Below are 23,654 nucleotides of genomic sequence, written 5' to 3'. Positions count from 1 at the left end.
TCCTCAGTACTTGGTGGATCTTATGGCTCCTCTCATTGCCAGGATGACGGCCATTGAGGAGTTGGTGACGACTCATATAGCACCACGGACACCTCCACCACCGGTAGCTCAGCAGCAGGGGATACCTGCCGTTCCTGTTAGAGAGAGACCCCCAGAGGCCACGCCTGCAGCGATTCCTTTAGCAGTCCCAGACAGAGTCACAGAGCAGGAGACTTGGCTCCGTATGGTTGAGAGGTACCAGAAGATGAGAGCACCCGAGTTCCAGGGGTCACCAGACCCTCTTGCAGCTCATAAGTGGAAGGAGGATCTCGATATACTCGGTGTAGATTCAGTCCAGAAGCAGAGACTGGCATCCTACAGCCTGAAGGGAGATGCCGGGAGGTGGTACCGACTCCAGTTCACTCCAGAGCAGAGACTGACCCTCACATGGGAGGACTTCATATATTTCTTTGATGGGCAGTACATTTCCTCTGCATCACGGACAGGGAAGGAGCTCGAGTTATCCCGTTTGACTCAGGGAGACATGACAGTTGCAGATTTTGAGAGCAGGTTCATGGAGTTGCTACATTTCACGGGTATGTGGCAGATAGGAGAGCATCAGGCTCAGATGTTCTTGGCAGGGTTTCGCCCTAATCTCCGCCGATACCTAGTTTTGAGGAGGTTCTATTCAATTAGGGAGGTAGCTGAGGTCGCCACTTCTCAGGAGATTAAGACTAGCATGTTCCAGAAGGATAAGGAAGGGAAGGCCAAGACAGGGCAGAGTGGAGACAAGGGCAAGAACAAGAGGTCTTTTTCTGGGCCTCAGCAACAGCATCAGGGCCCTTATAAAAAGGGACCTCAGCAGGATCAGAGGGCATTCCAGCAGCGCAAGTTCCAGGGATCTTGTTATAACTGTCGCAAGGTCGGGCATAAGGCATCGGAGTGCCGTAGTGCACCAACAGGAGCCCAGCAGGGCAAGGGTCCGAACCAGCAGCAGCAGCAGCGATAGCAGGGCAGAGGTCAGGGCCAGCAGAATAGACTGGCACCGCCAGTAGCTCAGAGGACTGAGGGTCAGATTCGGGCAGTTTAGGATGTTCCCCAGGGACAGATTATCCCATATTCTCCAGCACCATAAGCAGATCAGTCTTCAGCCACGGGCAGGGTATATGCAGTGGTTCCTCGTGATCATGGCGCCAGTGGAGCTGTAGTGGAGGGTACGTTCTTTGTGAACTCTCTTCCCGCCCGTATTCTTTTCGATTCGGGAGCTTCGCATTCATTCATCTCGCATGCATTTATGACTAGACTCCAGCTCGTAGCTCAGCCTCTAGACATCCCTTTATCTGTTTCCACCCCTTTAGGTGAGGTATCGCTTCTGGAGAGCGTTTGTAGGAGGTGTACCGTCAGTTTAGACGAGTCGGAGTTCATAGTGGATTTGATAGTGTTGCATATGTCCGAGTTCGATATCATCCTTGGTATGGATTGGTTGTCTTCCTACCATGTTAGCATTGACTGCTTTGCGAAGACAGTCAAGTTGCGAGCGTCCGACGGGTCCGAGATGATTGTAGCCGCCTCTCAGGGCAACCGACTTGCGAAGTCATTTCTGGCGCACATCGAGGAGGTGATGCGACGGGATCAGGGTGTCGATTTATTGGAGAGTAGAGTTGTCTCAGAGTATCAGGATGTCTTTCAGGACATACCTGGGTTACCTCCTGTGAGAGAGGTTGAGTTCTGTATTGAGTTACAGCCAGGCACAGCCCCGATATCCCGCGCACCCTATCGTATGGCACCAGCTGAGATGAGGGAGCTTCAGACCCAGTTGGACGAGTTGTTAGCTCAGGGTTTTATTCGCCGGAGTCATTCTCCGTGGGGCGCACCGGTCCTCTTCGTGAAGAAGAAGGACGGTAGTATGAGATTATGCATAGATTATAGAGAGTTGAACAAGGTCACTATCCGGAATAGGTACCCATTACCTAGGATTGATGACTTGTTTGACCAGTTGCAGGGTGCGCAGTATTTCTCGAAGATTGATCTTCGTTCTGGCTATCATCAGCTGCGGGTTCGGGATATGGATATTCCCAAGACCGCTTTTCTTACTCGATATGGTTCTTTCGAGTTCTTGGTCATGCCATTTGGATTGACCAATGCACCCGCGGTATTCATGGACTTGATGAACCGGGTGTTCCGTCCCTTCTTAGATCAGTTCGTGATCGTTTTCATCGATGATATTCTCATTTACTCGAGGTCGGAGGAGGATCATGAGGAGCATCTACGGATAGCATTGAGGACTCTTCAGGAGCATCAGCTGTATTCTAAGTTCAGCAAGTGTGAGTTTTGGCTTTCAGAAGTCAGATTTCTTGGCCATGTTATCAGTAGAGAGGGGATAACAGTGGACCCGGCTAAGGTCACGACAGTTCTTGATTGGGAGCCACCGAAGACGGTGACAGAGATTCGTAGCTTTTTGGGTTTGGCTGGTTACTACAGGAAGTTCATTCAGGACTTCTCGAAGATTTCGACACCGATTACACACCTTACGAAGAAGGGTGTACAGTTCATATGGAGCATGGAGTGCCAGAAGGCCTTTGATATTCTGAAGACTAAGTTGACTACTGCGCCAGTTTTGACCATTCCGAGCAGCGACAGGACATTCGTCGTATATACAGATGCATCATTGGCAGGCTTAGGAGGCGTATTAATGCAGACTCAGAGAGTGGTGGCCTATATCTCACGGCAGTTGAGGGTGCATGAGCAAAATTACCCCACTCATGACTTAGAGTTAGCAGCAGTGGTGTTTGCACTGAAGTCATGGAGGCACTACTTGTATGGAGTGCAGTTTGAACTATTCACAGACCATCAGAGTCTGAAGTACCTCTTTTCTCAGAAGGAACTCAATCAGAGGCAGAGGAGGTGGATATCAAGGACTACGAATTTGCGATTCAGTATCATCCGGGGAAGGCGAACGTTGTAGCAGATGCTTTGAGTAGGAAGCGCCGACATCAGGTTGTGGCTTTGAGGTGTTTATTGCACAGGGATCTTATCATTCTTAGCCAGTTTAATTTTAGACCCGAGATTGGAGGAACCAGCGCATTCTTGGGAGCTATGTCAGTGCAGCCATCTTGGAGTGAGTTTATTGCACAGGGATCTTATCACTCTTAGCCAGTTTGATTTTAGACCCGAGATTGGAGGAACCAGCGCATTCTTGGGAGCTATGTCAGTGCAGCCATCTTGGAGTGGCAGGGTTGTCAGAGCTCAGTTGGAGGACTCTTGGATTCAAACCCGTAAGGGAGAGATTTCCAAAGAGCCTAAAGTGGACTGGACCGTTGGAGCAGATGGAGGTCTTCGGATGAAGGGTAGATTGGTTATGCCAGCCAGTGCAGAGCTGAAGAGAGAGTTATTTGATGAGGCACACCGTACTCGGTACACAGTACATCCAGGGACTACCAAGATGTACAAGGACCTGAAGAGGCGATTCTGGTGGAGTGGTATGCGGAGAGAGATTGCAGATTATGTGGCTAGATGTTTTACCTGTCAGCAGGTGAAGGCAGAGCATCAGAGACCGGCAGGGACACTTCAGCCATTGCCTATTCTAGAGTGGATGTGGGACTACTTATACAGCTGAGGCGTATGCGAGGATCTTCATTCGGTAGATAGTTCGACTTCACGGGGTCCCGGACACGATCGTGTCGGATCGAGGATCGGTTTTCACTTCACATTTTTGGAGGAGTTTCCAGGACTCATTTGGCAACACGCTATCTTATAGCAGTGTATTTCACCCGCAGACGGATGGTCAGACGGAGAGGGTGAATCAGGTATTGGAGGACATGTTGAGGGCATGCGTCATTGACTTCCAAGGCAGCTGGGAGGATCATATTCCATTGGTAGAATTTGCTTATAACAACAGTTATCAAGCGACGATCGGCATGGCTCCGTATGAGGCATTGTACGGGAGGCCCTGTAGATCACCGATATGCTGGGCAGAGCCAGAGGATAGCTTGATGCTTGGGCCAGAGCTTGTGAGGCAGACTACTGAGAAGGTAGCATTGATCAGAGAGCGGATTCTAGCCGCTCAGAGCCGGCAGAAGAGTTATGCAGATAAGAGGCGAAGGCCCCTAGAGTTTCAGATTGGGGATTTGGTTATGCTGAAGGTATCACCTATGAAAGGCGTGCAGCGATTCGGGAGGCGAGGGAAGCTTGCACCGAGATATATTGGACCTTTCAGGATTTTGGAGCGCATTGGAGCGGTGAGAGATACATTGGACCTTTCCGGATTTTGGATCGCATTGGAGCTGTGTCATACAGACTAGATCTTCCAGCTTCTATGTCTAGTATACACAATGTATTCCACATTTCTATGCTCAAGAAGCACTTGCATGATGAGGAGCAGCAGCGAGTGTTGGATGTACCAGAGATAGAGCTTCAGGATGATTTGACTACTATTGAGATCCCAGTGTCTATACTTGCTAGAGAGGACAAGAGACTCAGGAACAAAGTGATTCCATTGGTGAAAGTTCAATGGAACCGAAGTGGAGTTGATGAAGCTTCTTGGGAGCGCGAGGAGGACATGCGACGCGACTACCCACATTTGTTTGATCAGGTAAATAAAATTTTATGACAAGTGCCTTATATTATGTTGATATATATTTGGTTAGATCTATTTAACACTAGAATGAGAATATCTTCGCCCAATTCATAATCTTTTGGAACATATGGTATATATATGGGGGTTCCTTGTTTGGATTTTTCACCCGATGTACTAGTTCCACTAGATTAAGATTTGAGCGGGAGTGTTACCATTTTAGAGCGTTAAGTATAAATATCTCTATATGTTTATTTGGAAGTTCACGTTGTGAGATGCATATAGTTTCCGAATTTCGAGGACGAAATTCTTATAAGGGGGGAAGAATGTAGAACCCCGTAAATTTTTATATGAATATATATGAATTATTAGTAAATAAATAATTCTTAGTTAATAAATAGCTTGAGCGGTCGACCGACGCGGTCGACCGTGGCGGTCGACCGGTGCGGTCGACCGATCAGCACACAGAGAGTTTCAGGTTTTGTTTTTCTTTGCGGTTTCTGTTTCGGGTCTTTTGGTTTCGGGTCGGGTTAAAGAGTTAGTATATATACCAACTCAACCCAGGAGAGCCTCTCTTCAGCTCTAACGTAAAACCCTAGCCCCCAACTCTCAAATCTCAAACCCTAGCTGGTTTTGGTGCTTAGGAGGAGATCTGGAGGATTTTTCAGCAAGATTTTGGATTAGCAGCGTGGGGGATCAACCTCCTGCAGATCTAGGGCTTTTGTAAACACCCAAGGCGAGTATCATCTCGCCCAATCCCTCACCCCTGTTTTCTATGATTTTCTGTTGGATTTTTATGAGTTTTAACGAGCCAAAATGGTATTTTTTATAACAATGAACTCTCTATGATATGGTTAACAAGAATCAAGGGTTTCAGTATAAAAGTTTACAATTTTTTCTGTTCAGTAAAGATCTAGATCTGGGTTTTTCATCTAAAAAGAGTTAAACCATGTTTTATTGTTATTAAAAGATTTTCAATTTGTTTCTCATGTATTTAGAACATTGAAAATGTAGATTTCAAGCTTGGGTTTAGTTCTTTATCTTCAGTATGATTTTTGAATCATTAAAACTCTTATTATCAAAGAATGTCAAAATTTTTGTTTCAGGTTTTGAGCTGACAGAAACCCAGATTTGGGTTTCTGTCCGCTCGGCGGTCGACCGACGCGGTCGACCGCTGAGCTCGTTTTGAGGCTTCGGTCGACCGCGACTTTATTTCGGTCGACCGCGACATTTTTCGGTCGACCGCGACGTTATTTCGGTCGACCGCCAATTATTTCGGTCGACCGCGATGTTCATTCGGTCGAACGCCAGTTGCATATCAGAGTGCGGTTGACCGGTGCGGTCGACCGCCGTGTTATCTGTTTGTACATGTCCTGTTTTGTGTATTTTGAATATTTCACTCATGTTTGAGAGTTTGACTGGACTATCTGACATTTGTATTTAGTCTTTCTATGTACCCAGGCTGTTTTCTCAGCTTCTCAGTCGACTGATCAGTCGACTGGTGAGCTGAGGCTGTGCTGCCTGAACCTTATCAGTCGACATATCAGTCGACCGACGTCATCAGTCGACTGATGAGCTGTTTTACAGATTCTTGATCTGTTTAAGTTGTCTTTCGGGGTCGCCTCGGTAACCTGACCCTAGTTTATCACGTTAATGATTTATCTGTGCATGTGGGTTGACTTTTGACATAAGTTTAGACATGTACACCGAGATGCATGAAAGTTTAGATTTTGTATATCTATCTGCATACACTTTTCAGTTGCACAGTCCTCGTGTTGGACTATAATCCATAGAAGTCCTCGTGTTGGACTATAAATTCATTCCAGTCCTCGTGTTGGACATTTGCCACTTAATCTATGAGTTTGGAAAACTACGACATAAATAGTTTCCTGATTTGGACATAGTTCTTAACCCTTCATATGACTTCTTCACAGAAGTTCACGACATGATGTTGACATGACACTTATGCAAGTAATAGTATGACATTCATGTTAGCTATGGTATGGCACTGTAATTTGTTCTGAGATTTGCTGTATTTCTTGATTTATTGTTTCTGTACTAGAACCTCGGGTTTGGTGTTTAGAGATTTACGATTTGAGATACAAGGTATATACATGAGGGTTTCCTTGTTTGGATTATTTCGTTCGACGTACCTATGCTCGTGTTGTAAATTTCTAAACACTAAAACCCTCTTTAGTAGGGTCAATGATTTTAGATCCATTATATATATTATCTGTATTTTCTTATACAACGAGCCCTTTTCCCTTGGGGTTGGTTGTGATGTTGCTCGCTAGCGCTTGACGCTCGTTGTCCCTCCCCCTTTCAGGTAACGAGCCAGGAGCCCGGAGAGTCGCAGGTTGATGGTGACACACTTTAGTGTTTAGCTGTTAGTTATACTTATGTTGGAGCTCCACTATAGACTTTTGTTTAGACATTTGAGAGCCTTATTCTAGAAGTTGTAAAGGCCGTGTGCCTTAATTCCTCTTGTCAGATATATGTATTTTGAGACTTGTTGAGTATTCCAGTTTATCTATTCAGACATTGACTATGTATTTCTGTATGTTGGATGATGAGACGTTAATGTGATCACTATCATTTCATCAGTTATTTCTTGTATTATCTTTTACCTGCTTTTGTACCTATACATGTTGTTGATTCCACTAGAGAGATAGTAATTGTGATGGTGAAACATGTTATTGCACGGTGTGGTGCATGGCAGGTTTGACATTTCTGGTTTCACCTCGGACTGCAGCCTTGTGTGAACCCAGGGGCGTCACAATGCGGTAGGTAGACTAAGTAGACACACTAGTAACCCAAGTCAGAAACACTAGAATGCATTAGAAAGAGTCTTTAGATATTTGAGAGGTACAACAAACTATTATTTAACTTATACTGGATACCCTAATGTGATTGAAGGGTATAGTGATGCTAACTGGGTCACTGATTCTAACAATATGAAGTCTACTTCTAGATTTATTTTTAAGCTTGGCGGTGCTGCTATATCTTGGAAGTCTTGTAAGCAAACAGTGATTGCCAAAAGCACCATAGAGTCTGAACTTATAGCTTTAGATTCTTGCTGTTCAAAAGCTGAATGGTTGAAGAACCTTATATCTGAGCTCCCTTTTGTGTCAGGACCTATTCCTCCTATATCTATTCACACAGACTCCAGATCCACTATAGAACTTTTAAAACAAAATACCATTAATAAAAAGTCGAATAGACATCTGCAGTTAAGATTTAAATCTGTGCAGAACCTTATGGGAAAATATGATGCCTTGGATTTTGTAAAACCAGAGAAAATTTTGGCAGACCACTTGATAAAGGGTCTATCTAGGAGTGCAATCCTAGAATCATCGAGGGTAATGGGGTTAAGCCCATAGTAGAGTTCACTGACAACGGGATCCTAACCTTTGATTGATGAGCTATTCTCATGAAAAAGGTTCAATGTGATAGAAACAAGTTGGATTGGTGATCTTATGTGCAGCACTGACCTTCGGAGTTATACTCTTTTTGTAGTGTTGGATGCATTTATGACTTGCACCACGTTAACTACTCCCTCATTCTTATAATAACAGTGCTCTTATAATGTGACTGGGCAGGATGAGTTCTACTCTTAATAAGTCCAACCTTTATGGGGGTGAAATATCTAGTCACAGTACCCTTGGAGAACTTACCTACTTAAGAGTAACCGTGACGGTCACGGTTGGGGACATAGGGCTAATTCCTAGTAACTCTCATGGGATGGTTATTATGAGCATGACCATTATCGCTCTGACCTGCTCGCTCAATAATTGGATGCATATTATATGTGTTTTTGTTAATATCTGATCAAAGGGACTAATTCAAGATCTAATCCATTATGCCCATCAGATTGCGACAATGTCACTAAACAAAGATTCAAAGCCGAAAGCTATCTTTGCCGAATTCATAATAGGAGTTTTTTTGCCCGATCTATATTTTGTTACCATTATTATTGTTGTTGTTATTATTATTCTTTTATTCCCCGAAACTCAATCTTTTTGGGGGAATTGTTGGAATTAATTAAAAGATTTAAGTTTCTTCTTTAATGAAAATATGATCTTTTGAGGGGTCTATTTGCATAATACCTATTTCCTACCTTATCTTCTTCTCAATGTTATGTTTTTTAAAGGAAAAAAAATCCTGATGATTCCTCCGCTCTCTCCTTTCTTTCTCCGAGCGTTATTTAAAAAAATCTTGATGATTCCTCCTCTCTCTCCTTCTTTTTCTCCGAGCATTACTCCTTCCTTTTCTCCGAGCGTTACTTCCTTGATGGCAGCGATTATCTCAACCGGACAATCAAGATTGCTACAGAAGGGGATCTTGATGAAGGATGAAAAGCACAAGGAAAAGTGAGCAATCTCTCTCTCTCTCTCTCTCTCTCTCTCTCTCTCTCTCTCTCTCTCTCTCTCTCTCTCTCTCTCATATTCTCTACAATTTGATTTCTAATTTTATTTTGGGGCAAAACATCCATTAAGCAAGAGACCAAAGATCACAGTAAACTTTGGTGCCGGCCTTTCTCGGGGGGTTCTTATCGCTAGGCGTGATCGCATCGAATCGCCTCTGCGAAGGCGGTGACTATTATTCGAGGGTAGTGAACATACGATTGCCCCTTTCTCAGGCCTGCGTTTCTAACATTTTTTCGAATTCTTTTGATTATTTGCAGTGGTTTTTTCTAACAATCTGGAACAATAGTCTAATTATATTGTTTTTGTTTCAAATAATCAATCTGTAATATTGTGTTCTGTCATTTATTTTGTTTGCCTAATTTCTAATTATATTGCAATAATTTTCTTTTACATAGATATTGTGTTCTGTCATTTATTTTGTTTGCCTAATTTCTAATTATATTGCAATAATTTTCTTTTACATAAAAGAATGACTTTAGTTCCCTAAAATATCGCCTAATTTCTAATTATATTGCAATAATTTTCTTTTACATAAAAGAATGACTTTAGTTCCCTAAAATATCATCAATTTTTACATATATTTTTATAACATTGTACTAGTCATTGTGTGATTAAGGAGGAGAAAGAAACACAGAAGTGAGAGAGATAGTAAGTGAAAAATATTTGGCCCCACTCATCTTTCTCTATCTCTCTCCTCATTAACCATTGCCCATAATCCTATTTTATTTATGTTATTTGAAATTGACTGTGACAAATATTTTAATTCAAGTGATGACATAATTCTTCTTGACAACGTTATTTAGAAATGTCTTTTTTTTCATATATCTATTCAAGTAATTATATTTAATTATTTTTAATCTAAGTATCTAGATATACATTTTTGATAATATTTATCTATTCAAGTAATTATATTTAATTATTTTTAATCTAAGTATCTAGATATACATTTTTGATAATATTTACATTAGAACATATTGAAATTATAATTATTATTTTTATTGTATTTATTTATATCCTTTTTTTGGAAAAGAACTTTATTATCTAATGTTTATTTCTATTATAACATGTAATGCAATAGATATTTTATTAGTGAGCTTTAATAATAAGCACACATTAATATTTTAGAACGTTGTAGGGGAAAAATGAAAATGGAATGAAAAGAAAGGGAAAAAGTACACTTATAAAATTACTATTCTACCCTTCCAAATACAATATGAATGGAATGAATGTCCACCTGGTAGGTAAAATGATAACCAAAAGTTACAAGCGCATAACTATCAAGTTATAGTATAGAAAAATATCGAATCCCACGAGGAATGTATTGTAGGAATTAATCAAAAGTAATTCTTAAGAAACGTGTGTGACAATTAGGAGTGAAACATATGATTTTTTGGAGAGATAAATAGAGTGGTTGTGATGAAAACAAAACTAGATTGAGAGGGGAGAAAGAAAGATGAAGAAAAGAGAATAAAACCAAGAAGCAAATAAAGAAAAATCAAGAATAAAGGTAAGGATGAAGAATTCAATTAGAGATATGAGGAATCTAGAATTGAATCTACTAGCCAATTTCACTTATAAATTCATGAACTATTCTCTTTTTATCACATTTTATTTTAAATTTATTAAGTATAGACTATCCTACCACTTAAGGCAACCATAACCTATCCTATTATCATCCAAGAAAAATTAATACTCATGAAAAGAATAACAACTATTTTACTTTAGATTTATTAAGTACATTATCATCCAAGAAAAATTAATACTCATGAAAAGAATAACAACTATTTTACTTTAGATTTATTAAGTACAAACTATCATACCACTTAAGGCAAGCATAACTTATCCTATTATCATCAAGTAAAATTAATACTCATGAAAAGAATAACAACTAGATAGAAATTCTAGAATTCATTAGCATAACGTATCCTACCACACAAGGCAAACGTAGATTATCCAATTCTTTTTCTACTAATTAGTTTTCTAATTGATTATCCTAAATATGATCATTTTAAGCACAAGAGAGTAAATCATAATTCATAAAAGAAATTAAACTAGTTTCATGCAATTTTAGAATTCCTATAAGGATTTAGTTCCACATCTTAGAAAATAAAAGTAAAATAAAAATTAAAGAGTATGAAGGAAGGAAAATAAAGTAATTACAAAAAGGAAAAAAATAAGAACGAAGAAGTAAAGATCTAAACTTTGAGCAAAAAGAAAAGAACAATAAAGGAAATCTAAAACTATGCAAAAATATAAATCTATACTATAAAATAAATGCAAGAAAATAAAGACATTAAAAGTAAATCTACTCTACCATGCATCAAAATAAATCTAATTCAAGAGGGTTCTAGCCCCTTGAATATCTAAAGTAAGAAAAGAAAGTATTATAAGAAAATAAAAAAGATAAAAGAGAAAATTTATATTCCAAGAGGGTTCTAGCCTCTTGATAAAGGAAAATCTTCATCTTGATCTTCATTTTCATCTCATCTTCATCTTCATGATCAAACAAAGAGAAGAAAAGAAAAATATGAAGAGGTGAAATTTTTTTATTAATTGCAATAAAAAGTTATAATTTTGGAAGGTCTTCTCAATTAAGAGTAACCATTCTCTACAAAAAGAGTTTTACAAATTTTTTCACATCCTAACCCCTTAGTCTCTATCCATATTTATATCCTACAGCAATGAATAAGAATCCTTGGATGAAACTTGGAGATTAAGAATTAAAATCCAGCCACAAATCTATTTTTGCCGTCTATCAATCGGTTGACCAATCGGTTGGCCAACCGATTGGTCGATCGGTTGGCCGACAGATTGGTTCTCGGCAGATTAATTTTTTTGTTGATTTCTTAACCCAATTTCTTCATGGATCCTTAAGCTTTCTTGGGCCTTCTTTTGTCTTCATATTTGAGCTTCAATAAATGGTAGAAAATCAAAAAGTTAGTATTTTTTTGGCTTTTATTCTTAATTTTTCATTAACCTGCACATTAAGATAAAACATATTATTAGTGGAATATTTAATAATATAAAAATAGATAAAGAGGCTATAAAAATATTATTAAAATGTGATTATCAAATATCCCTCAAACCTAAACTTTTGCTAGTCCTCTAGCAAAGAGAAAAAAAAAAATCCTAACTCACTTTCGCAGGAATCACGATTGTATTTGGCGCATACAACAAGCCTTTAAACCCCTAGGTTACCCTAGAGGACGAGTTATAGTCTTGTGAGGGTTTGTAGTGAATATATCTATAAAATTTGGTCAACTTGCCAATTTAAAAGAAGTCTATGAATAATTAATTCACTTGATATACTTAAACATTCTAGTTGAGGCTAGTTATTACTCAAGAAAAGTCTATGAATAATTAATTCACTTGATATACTTAAACATTCTAGTTGAGGCTAGTTATTACTCAAGAAAACATTTTTATGTATAACTCGAAGGTAAATCTCTTAGAAAAATCTTTTCATTACAGTTATACAAAACCAAGTCTAACTTAGAAATTTAATTTAAAAGTTTTAAAAAGAATATGCTTACTCTTTGTTTTAAATAATTTTCAAGCCTCTTAATCAAAATTATTTTTCAAGAACATATATATAAATATAATTATATATATAAAAATATTGTTAGTATGTTTTTTTACTCTTTATCTCTTGGTGATTTTGTTCTACTCCATCGGGCTTTCTAAGTGACCATTTAACAAGTTTTGGGCCAATAAATCCCAACCCAATTGAACTTAGGTCATTAAGCATGAAAATACTCCTTACGCTTAATTACTTGGTCAACTTAGATTTATAAGATAGAAACACCTTGAGTTTCAAGAGAGTTTTTATTGGTGCCCATTTTCCGCACTCTTCTTTTGTAATTACACACACACACACACACACACACACACACACACACACACACACACGCACACATACATTTTTCTCCTTTTTTTTCCTTTTTTTCTTTTTGTTTTTTTCTTTAAAAGAACAAGAAGTTCTCAAATGAGAGAAGAATAATTTTTTATTATTTGTACTATTATGGGACAAAACGTAAAGATGTAGAATAACAAATTGAACATGAAAAGCTCATATTCTACATCAAATGCTACCTTATTGTTAAAAATTCTACCCCAAAATTTAAAAAAGTCTAAGATGATGAACTCAAAAAGGTGCTTAAATTCTGTGTATTCTTAAGGTTTTAATAAATTCTGTAGCAATTGAAGGTAGGTATCAATAGTATCATGCATTTTAAATTTCTGATTGAACGTAGATTCTTTATTTATGAAAGTTTGTCTTGTCACAACCATTTCTTCTATAAAAAATTCCTCAACCCCCAAATTCATGGTTGATGTATGAAAATTTGATTGTTGTTTGTTTTTTAGGATCCTAAGTTCAGTCGTAAATAGTTCTTCAAAACTAAGATAAGATGAATATGTATCAAACACAGTTCCTATGTTCTGGGAGACCAAATATGATCCTATTGCTTCTAACATCTTCAGTTCCACACCAATTTTTTTTCAAAACTCAGATCTGACTCATTCTCTTTTTCTACCTCCTAAAGGTAATTTATTTCTTGATGTTGATTAGTTGGTTGGTTCGCTGTATTAAAGATATTGATATCAGCAGTCATATTTTTAAAGGACAGCTTCATTTGACCAGTTCTATAGTTAATTAAAGTATTAGAAGTGGCTAAGAACGATCTCCCTAGAATGACATGTATCCGTCCTTTAGGATTGGAAACATCCTGTGTTTTCAACACTACGAAATCCACTAGATAAATGAAATCCCTAACTCTAATCAAAACATCCTATATCTCACTCATGAGGACAGATCTACCAGCTAACTGTAAGGTGCATTTAGTTGGTTTGAGTTCTCCTACACCTAATTGCTAGTAGATCGAATATGGAAGCAAATTGACACTGGCCCCTAAGTTCAAAAGTGCCTTATCAATGACGGTATTTCTAATGACACATGAGATGATAGGACAACCTGAATCATTATGTTTAAAAGGTATGGGCTTTGAGAGTATATCAAATATATTGGCAGTAAGAAAGACTTTCTTTGGAACATTTATTGTTCTCTTCTTAGTGCATAAATCTTTCAAGAATTTTACATAAGAAGGGATTTCTCAATTACATCTAAGAGAGGAATATTGACCTTAACCAGTTTGAATGTTTTTAGGATCTTCTCTACCTGAGGGGAGTGCATCCTAGGCCTGAGTCTATTTGGGAAAGGAGCAACTGGTTTAAACCTATCAAAATTAGGTTCAGGTTCAGGTTTAGGTTCTTGGTCATTGGAAAGGGGTGACTGTTAAATAGAGTCATCAGAAGGAGAAATAATTTGTTCTGGTTCAAGAGTTTGACTTGGAGGTATTCAAACTTGATTATCAACCTGTTTTCTTGATCGTAGTGAATGGATTGCATTTACTTGAGCTTCGTAAGTTGAACTTGATCCTGTGTCCTTAGGGTTGACCACGGGTTGACTTGAAAATTTTTCTTTCTCTTTCTCACTTATAGCACTAGCTAGTTGACCAACTTGAGTTTTTAACCTAGTTATGGCTTGAGTGTTAGAGTTGAGTATTTGTCTGGTTGATTGCATAAAGAAATTCAATGTGTTGGATATTCGAGTCAACATATTTGTGGTTTGGGTAGAGGCCTTAATTATGGTTTCCTAACTCTTTTCTAGAACATTGAGAAATTTATCATGATTAGAATTTTGAGGGATATAATTTATAGATTGATGATGAGGAGACTGATTGTAAGACCCCGTAGATTTTGATAATTTATATATGTAACTATTAGTGAAAAATAATATTTATTTATGATAAATATCTTTATGACATGGTTGTGCATGAAATCTAGTATTTTTGAGCTTATGAGAATGTATATATGCATCAGTTATGAGGTTGAGTTTGCAAATTTGCAAACCATAAGCATCAGAGTCGAAGAATTCAGTTTTCAGCTCATGAGTCGACCCATGACTATCATGAGTCGACTTGTGATATCATCTCCCTTTGTCATAAGTCTCTGCTGAGTCGACTCATTATCTTATGAGTCGACCCATGAGTCATGAGTTGACCCATGACTGTCATGAGTCGACTCATCATGGGTTTTCTGGGTTTTGTGGGTCAGGTTTGTTTGGGTTTCGGGTCGGGTTTTAACTGTTCCCATATATTCTCCTCCACCCGAAAACACCTCTTTTCATCAGTTCTCCCCAGAGAAACCCTAGCCTCCTCTCTCATTCAAAACCCTAGTTCGTTTTTGGGCATTTTGGGAGATTTTCGGGGGATTTCAGCAGCTTCTTTTGGATTGCAGCGAAGGGGATCGTTCTTCATCATATCTGAGGCGAGTAACATCTCGCCCAATCCTTCTCCTATGTTTTCAATAGTTTACAAACGTTTTTCATGAGTTTTCTTGAGCCTAAGACTTATTTTCAAGTATAAATCAATGTTCTTATTAGGGTGAATGCTAGAAATCATGCGTTTCAGATTTGAAATCCTCACCAACGAGTTTTTGATAAAAACCCAGATCTGGAAATTTGTTTAAGAATGACAAATATGAGTTTTTATTTTGATTAAATGCTCTCACTCATGTTTAGGAGTTAAAAGTTAGGTCTAACATGCTAATGTTCGTTTCTCATGCTATATATGAATTAGGTCTAACATGCTAATGTTCGTTTCTCATGCTATATATGAATTTATCACTGCCTCATAGTCTAGAATTGATAGTGATGGAGGTGAAGATCAGTATAGAGGGAGTACGGAACGAGATGGATGAGATGCAGTTGTGAAACATCCAGTTTTCAGCCCGTGAGTCGACTCATGACTCATCATGAGTTGACTCATCAGGTTGAGTCGACCCATGACTGTCATGAGTCGACTCACGAAGTCTTTTCCTGTTATCATAAGTTTCTGCTGAGTCGACTCGTAACTGATCATGAGTCGACCTATGAGACATGAGTCGACTCATAACTGAACACGAGTCGACTCATCGGAGTTTTTCCTATTTTGTTTGTATTTCTGCTTGATCACCTACTGTGCTTATATTTTCATACAGTGTTCATATATGATCGAGGGTTCTGTTGAGCTTTTGTTGAACATGAGAATGTTGCCTTGTTTAACGGGTATTAAATTGCAGTATTTATGGTTTTATCTACACATGTAAAATGACTTTTCTAACACAAGCTTAGATCTGTACAGCGAGGCATGTACAAGAGTAGAATATGTATACTATTAGTATTCCATGATTCTTATACACAGTCCTCGTGTTGAACTATAATCCATTAAAGTCCTCGTGTTGGACTATAATCCATTAAAGTCCTCGTGTTGGACAATAATCCATTACAGTCTTATGTTGGATAATTGCTAAACCTTGAGTATGTTTCTTAACCGAGTTTGGAACACGACATATTATATGAGGCTGGGACGTGATAGCTACCTACGTTGGACATGACACTTATTGTAGCTTTGACATGTTTAAATTGTATCGGTAGAGATGGGTTTGTTTTCTTTTCTTCATTTATTTCTTGTGTTAAGCCTCGGGTTTAGTATTTAGGGATTTACAATTTGAGATAACAGGGTATATACATGAGGGTTTTCTTATTTGGATTATTTCGCTCGACGTACCTATGCTCGTGTTGTAACTTCCTAAGTACTAAAACCTACTATTGTTAGTGTAAATGATTTTTAACTATTATGTAATAACTGTATGTTCTGTATACACCAAGTCCTTTCCCTTGGGGTTGGTTGTGATGTTGCTCGCTAGCGCTTTGACGCTCGTTGTCCCTCACCCTTTTAGGTAACGAGCCAGGAGCCCGGAGAGTCACATGTTGATGGCGATGCACTTTAGCTTCAGCCGTCTATTTAGTTATATTTTCTTTTGAGCTCCACTGTAGACTTTTGTGTAGACATTTGAGAGTTTTATTTTAGAAGTTGTAAAGGCTGTGTGCCTTATTTCCTCTTGTCAGACATTTTGTATTTGAGACTTGTTGAGAACTCCAGTTCATTTATTTCAAACATCTACTTGTATTTTAGTATATTAGATGATAAAATATTAGTTTGATCTCTATTATTTCATTAGTTGATTCTTGTATTATCTCTTACTTGCTTTGTACCTACACCTGTTATTGACTCTACTAGAGAGATAGTAATTGTGACGGTGAAATATATTATTGCACGGTGTGGTGCATGGCAGGTTTGACATTCCTGGTTTCACCTCGGACTGCAGCCTTGTGTGAACCCATGGGCGTCACACTGATTTGGCTATGACAGATTTAGTGGTTGAAAGTTGTTTAGAGAATTATAAGAAACTGTGTTTCCCTTAGAAAATTGTTGGGTTGAAGAGGAAGTGAAGTTTTAATTTCCGGAGTAGTTTCTCTGATTCCATGCAAAGTTCGGGTGATTTCTCCAACTTGGATTATAAGTTAAAGAAAATGGGTCACTCAAAAAGCGCTGGAATGCAGCGTTTATCTGACCTAGTGGTTGATTATTTTCTAAGAGAGGACATTCCTCTGAAACATGAGATGGAGAAAGACAGTTGTGATAACCTGAGATAGAAACTTGATTGATTTGAGCTAAAGCTCGTTCTTTGATTTCTAAATCTTCTAACCTACGCATAATTATAGTCATCTTTATTTCAGAGGCTATGTTTGTCTCTAGAGACAGACCACTGGATTTAGATTGGGCAACTAATAAAACTCTGTCATCATAATGTTCCCACTACATGTTTTTTCGGATAAACTCTCTAAAAATTCCTAAGTTTCATCAGTATTTTTCTTCATGAAATACCCTTGACACATTGATTCTAATGAAATTTTTGATAAATAATCCAAACATTCATAGATGCTTTAGCATAATCGCCATTTCTCAAGACCATGATGAGGATATTGGATAAGAAGATCTTTAAATTTATCAAAATACTTTCAGAATGGCTATCCCAGGACTATCTTAAAGTTTTAAATATTGTTTCTAAGCTTAACTGTTTTGTGGATAGGGAAAATTTTCTTTAGAAAAACGGTGACAAATTCATCCCTAGTTGAATATAATTTATAGATAAGTTATATAGCCATTTCTTGGCTTTGTCCTTAAGGGCAAACAGAATAAATCTAAGCTTAATCGCATCCTCGGATAGTTCCCTAATCTTAATCATAAGACAAACTTCCTCAAACTCGAAGATAAAGATGTAAGCGTCTTCGGTTTCATTTCCTAAGAATTTTGGAAGCTTGTTTATGTAATACAGTCAAAGCTAAAAATTAGTTCTATTTACCTTGGGTAGCTTAATGCAAGATGAGATTGCATTCCTAGTTGGGTAACACATATCTTGAAGAACGGGTAGATTAGGATTATCCATTTCTTCTAAAATTGGTTCAAAACAGATTAAATAATTGGTATTATCCCTAATCCAACCTTGCATACATCAAGGTAAATTCTTTTTGTTTGTTTTTTTAATCTAAAAAGAAATCCTAAGAAAAACAAAAAGTTAGTTTTTTAAGGAAAACTAAGAAAATTAAAAGATAATGAGAAGCAGGAGAAAGATAAAAGAAAAACCTAACTAAAATAAATCAAAAGCAATCACTTGTGTCAATTACTCCGAATTCTAGGGTTAAGCCTAAACTCAGCTAGACGAGATCCTAACCAAAAACTCGCTTAGTAAAAGGATTGAAGTTTACTCAGTTAGTTAGCTAGGTAAGGATAATACTAGAGGAAGATCAAAGATCAATTAAGTACATTGTTCCTTACGGAATGCTTTACGCAACCCCTAAACCTTGCTTTAGACACCAACGGATTCAAGTAAACAAAAACCCACTGATGTATTTCTTTTTCCTTAATGAGCTCGAGTCCTTAGGGGCCAATGTCTAATGAGTTTTAAAAGGCTTGGGTTTGTGTAGTGAGGAATTAGTAATTTGTGAGCTAAGAAAAGGGTGATGAAATCCCTCACCTTATCTTGATTAGGGTTTTGTCCTTAAGAATATTTTCAAGTGAGTGTCAAATCAAGATGCTCAAATCACTTGGGTGAATTCCTACTATTATATGCAATGCAACCCTAGGAATTAAAAGCAACTACAAAAGGATACTCAAAATAAAATCTTTTTATTTTTTAATTAAGGTTAGCAATCAAACAAATATGAGAAGGAGAGCTCTTGTTTGAAATTATTATATTGTTAGTAAATGTCCAAGTGGAGGGTGAATTTTATTATGATCGACAAAAGTAAATTATTTTCTTTTTTTTAAAGATCCTAATTGTCTTTATTTGTGAGGAACTAACTAAAGGGGTAGAATTAAAAATACTAGAAAGAAGAGTTTTCACAAGCAAATCTCCAATCTTCAATCTTCAATCTTCAATCCTTGATCTTCAATCTTCAAAATGGTTCATTCATAAGAAAACACACAAATTAAAGAACCAAAATAGAAAAATCCTACTTATAAGCACCTTCCTCAGCAACGGCGCTAAAAACTTGGTAGGGTAAAAATGATAACTAAAAGTTACAAGCACACGACTATCAAGTTATAGTATAGAAAAATATCGAATCCATAGGAAGGTATTGTTGGAATTAATCAAAAGTGATTATTAAGATGTGTGTGTGACAATTAGGAGTAAAACATGTGATTTGTGGAGAGTTAAAGATTGATTGTGATGAAAACAAAACTAGATGGAAAGGAGAGAAAGAAAGATGAAGAAAATGGAATAAAACCAAGAAGCAAATAAATAAAAATTAAGAACAAAGAGAAAATTCAAGAAAATAAAGATGGAGGATTCAATTAGAGATATCAGAAATCTAGAATTGAATCTACTAGCCAATTTTACTTATATATTCATAAACTATTCTCTTTGTATCACATTTTTCTTTAGATTTCTTACGTATAGACTATCCTCACTTAAGGCAAGCATAATCTATCCTATTATTATCCAAGTAAAATTAATACTCATAAAAAGAACAACAACTAGATAGAAATTCTAGAATTTATTAGCATAACATATCATACCACTCAAGGCAAGCATAGATTATCCAATTCTTATTCTACCAATTAGTTCTCTAGTTGATTATCCTAAATATGATCATTTTAAGCATAAGCGAGTAATTCATAATTCATAAAGGAAATTAAACTAGTTTCATATAATTCTAGAATTTCTACAAGGATTTAGTTCCACATCTTAAAAAATAAAAACAAAATAAAATTAAAGAGTATGAAGGAAGGAAAATAAACTAATTTCGAAAAGGAAAAAAAGAAAAATAAAGAAGTAAAGATCTAAACTATGAGCAAAAAGAAAAGAACAATAAAGAAAATCTAAAACTATGATAAAATATAAATCTATACTAAAAAAATGCAAGAAAATAAAGACATTGAAAGTAAATCTACTCTACCATGCATCAAAATAAACCTAACTCAAGAGGGTTCTAGCCCCTTGAATATTTAAACCAATAAAAGAAAATATTATAAGAAAATAAAAAAGATAAAAGAGAAAATTTATATTCCAAGATGGTTCTAGCCTCTTGATGAAGGCAAATCTTCATATTGATCTCCATCTTCATCTCATCTTCATCTTCATAATCAAACAAAGAGAATAAAAGAAAAATATGAAGATGTGAATTTTTTATTATTAATTATAATAAAAAGTTATAATTTTGAAAGATCTTCTCAATTAAGAGTAATACTCCTCTCTAAAAAGAGTTTTTACAAAAATTTTCACACGCTAATGCCTCATTTCTACCCTTATTTATAGCCCACAGTAATGAATAAGAACTCTTGGATGAAACTTGGAGATCAAGAATTAAACTCCAGCCACAAATCTGTTTCTGCTGACTACCAATCGGTTGACCAATCGATTGGCCGACCGATTGGTTCTCGGCAGATTAGTTTTTTGTTAATTTCTTGACCTGATTTCTTCATGGATCCTTGAGCTTTCTTGAGCCTTCTTTTGTCACCATATTTGGGCTTCAATAAATAGTAGAAAATCAGGAAGTTAGAGTCTTTTTGGCTTTTATTCTTAATTCTTAATTAACCTACACATTAAGATAAAACATATTAGTAGTGATATATTTATTAATATAAAAATAGATAATGATGGCATAAAAATGTTACTAAAATGTGATTTTCACCACCTCGCATTATTTTCGTCTATCTCTAATATTTTCGTTAGATAGTAGTTTAGATCTCTCATAAAAAATGGAGGGCTTAGGAGAGCAATAAGGGGAGGTAGCTCTTTCCCCAAAGAGGTAGGTAACATTCATCAATAGAGAAATCTCCACCAAAAAACTCATTCCCTCTCATTTGCTTGTTGCTCGTTCATGTGGATCCGAGTTGTCCCATCCAAACCATCAGCCTCCGCAACCCTTCGTCTCCTTTCCTTAAAAAACGACTTCCTCACCTCCTCCCCCCTAAACCTTTCTCTTCCTTTACTGATCTCTTCAAACAACCAACACTATCTCCGACAAGGACAAGGGTATTCTCCCTCTTTTATCTGCTCCAGCACCCTTTTCTGAAGCAGGTTGGACAATTATCGTCAATAGGAAGAGATCAACTAGAGCTAGGGTTGCCCAGTGAGTTATCTCTCCCCCAAACGAAAAAGGTGTTTTTTTGTGGGGATCTCAACAACATGGCTAGATCATGCAAATTGGGATCTTTTAGATGTTTCAAGTGCAAAGAGGTAGGGCACACCTCTCGTGTTTGCCCCACTTCTCTACCTTCCTAAATTGCATGTTCTTACCCATCCATCATCCCAACACCATCTTCAATCAAAGACAAGATTACAAAGCTGTCCTCTTTTGGTATTCTGTCTTTGGGTGTTGGTTCCCCTTCAATTCCAAAGCTTACGAAAATGCTTGAGCACAGATTTAGTGTCAAGGAATGGAATCATCAAATCCTACGGTCTGAGCAAGGTACTTTTATGGTTCAATTCCCATCTCTTGAACTTCTGGATCAAGCTGTCCTTATGAGTTATATAGATACAGGACCCTTTGGTAGTACTTTCTGCAAATGGTCAAAAATTAAAGGGATGCAATGTACCCTAAATCAGAGTTGTTTTAGATTAAATTGTCAAGCATTCCTCTTCATTTGTGGGATTGTGACTTTTTGTCTACCCTGCTTAAGGACTACAGAGAAATCTACGCATGTTCTAGAAATGTTATGTTCATGGAAAAAATCTCTACATGTAACGTCCTCATTAAAGCTTAATACAAAAGGGATGTCCCCAAAGTTATTCCCTTTCAATATGCATCTCCTGTTAATGGGTGGCTCCTAGAAGGCAAATCTTTTAGTGAGATCTATGGTTATTCCATTTCAGAGAATGTGCTCACAACCAAGAAAGGAGCATATTTCCTCCTTAATGAAGGTGATTCTTCTTCTCAGTTCTCGTGGAAAGATTTGGACGTTCTATGGCAGGCTATGGAATCAAAAGTTCATCAACCCCTTTCTTCTGATGAGCCATCACCAGAGTAGCCTCCAGATCCTAGTCGCCTTGAGCTAGAGGAGGATGGCAAGGGTAAAAGGGTAGTTGCCTAATTTTCAAATTCAGCGGGAAATGAAGAAGTAGTTAAGGAAACAATAAATGCAGCAAAATCATAGGAGTTGAGGTGGGTAAAAGTTTCCCAATTTTTAACTTACAGTAACGGAAACAAGAAATGCAGAAAAATCATAGGAGTTTAGGCGGGTAAAAAGTTCCCCAATTTTTAACTTACCAAATCTGATGGAGGTGGTTAATGAAGTTAAATCTATATTTTTACCAAGGGCACCTTGGAAAGCTTTTTACTCTACTGATGGAGGTGGTTAATGAAGTTAAATCTATATTTTTACCAAGGGCACCTTGGAAAGCTTTTTACTCTAATCTTAAGCTAGGCCCCAATGATGGCCCATCAAATAGAGCACAATCTGTAGCCTAGGATAGAACAAAGTCTATCCCGTCATCATCCTTCAGGAACTCAAATGATGTTATTTCATCCTCAGCTCAACCACCTAGTTTTGAGAGGCCTACCAGACAGATAACATGTCGGCTTGCCCCTTTCTCTACCACAAGCCCTACCACAGATTCATGGCTGAATCATACAAATCCCTTCATTCTCTTCACAAAAAGGGTTAGTCTTCTTCTTCTTCTGCTCCTATTTTACCGATTAATTCTCTTTCTGAGGATTTGATATCAATTTTTGACACTAATTGTAGTGTCCAAGAGCCTTTGCATAAAGATGCTTTGAATAAACTATGAGCTTTAGAAGTAGGGAGAGAGCTAAACAAGGCTCTTGAGGGAAGGTAATTTCCTTTACGCTGTTGGTTGTATTGATCTGTTATCTTTTTTATGAAGAATGGTTCTTGATTAGTCAGAGATTGTATCCTCTTTTTCGGTATGGAAATAATAGGATTACAAGAATCTAAGCTTAATTCCCATAAATCTAGTACTCTTAAAGCTCTGTGTGGTCATAGAATTAACGCTTGGCTTAATTTAGATGCCACAGAGTTTAGATGTGATGTGCTTCTGGGATTGAATGATAGTCTCTTTGAATGTATAGAATCCTACATAGGATTTTTTTGGTCTCTGCTATTCTTTGTCATAAGATTTCTAATTGAAAATTTAATATAACTTCTTGTTATGGCTCTTATGAGAGAGAAGATAAAGAGGTCTTCTGGTGAGAGTTTCATAGATTTTATTTTTCTATCTTTCCATTGCCTTGGGCCCTTTTTGGGGATTTTTAATATGACTCTAAG

Source organism: Asparagus officinalis, chromosome 9 (assembly GCF_001876935.1).
Source record: "Asparagus officinalis chromosome 9, Aspof.V1, whole genome shotgun sequence".
Lineage (NCBI taxonomy): Eukaryota > Viridiplantae > Streptophyta > Magnoliopsida > Asparagales > Asparagaceae > Asparagus > Asparagus officinalis.
The sequence above is the reverse complement of the archived record's forward strand: the minus strand, read 5'-3'. Positions refer to the sequence as shown.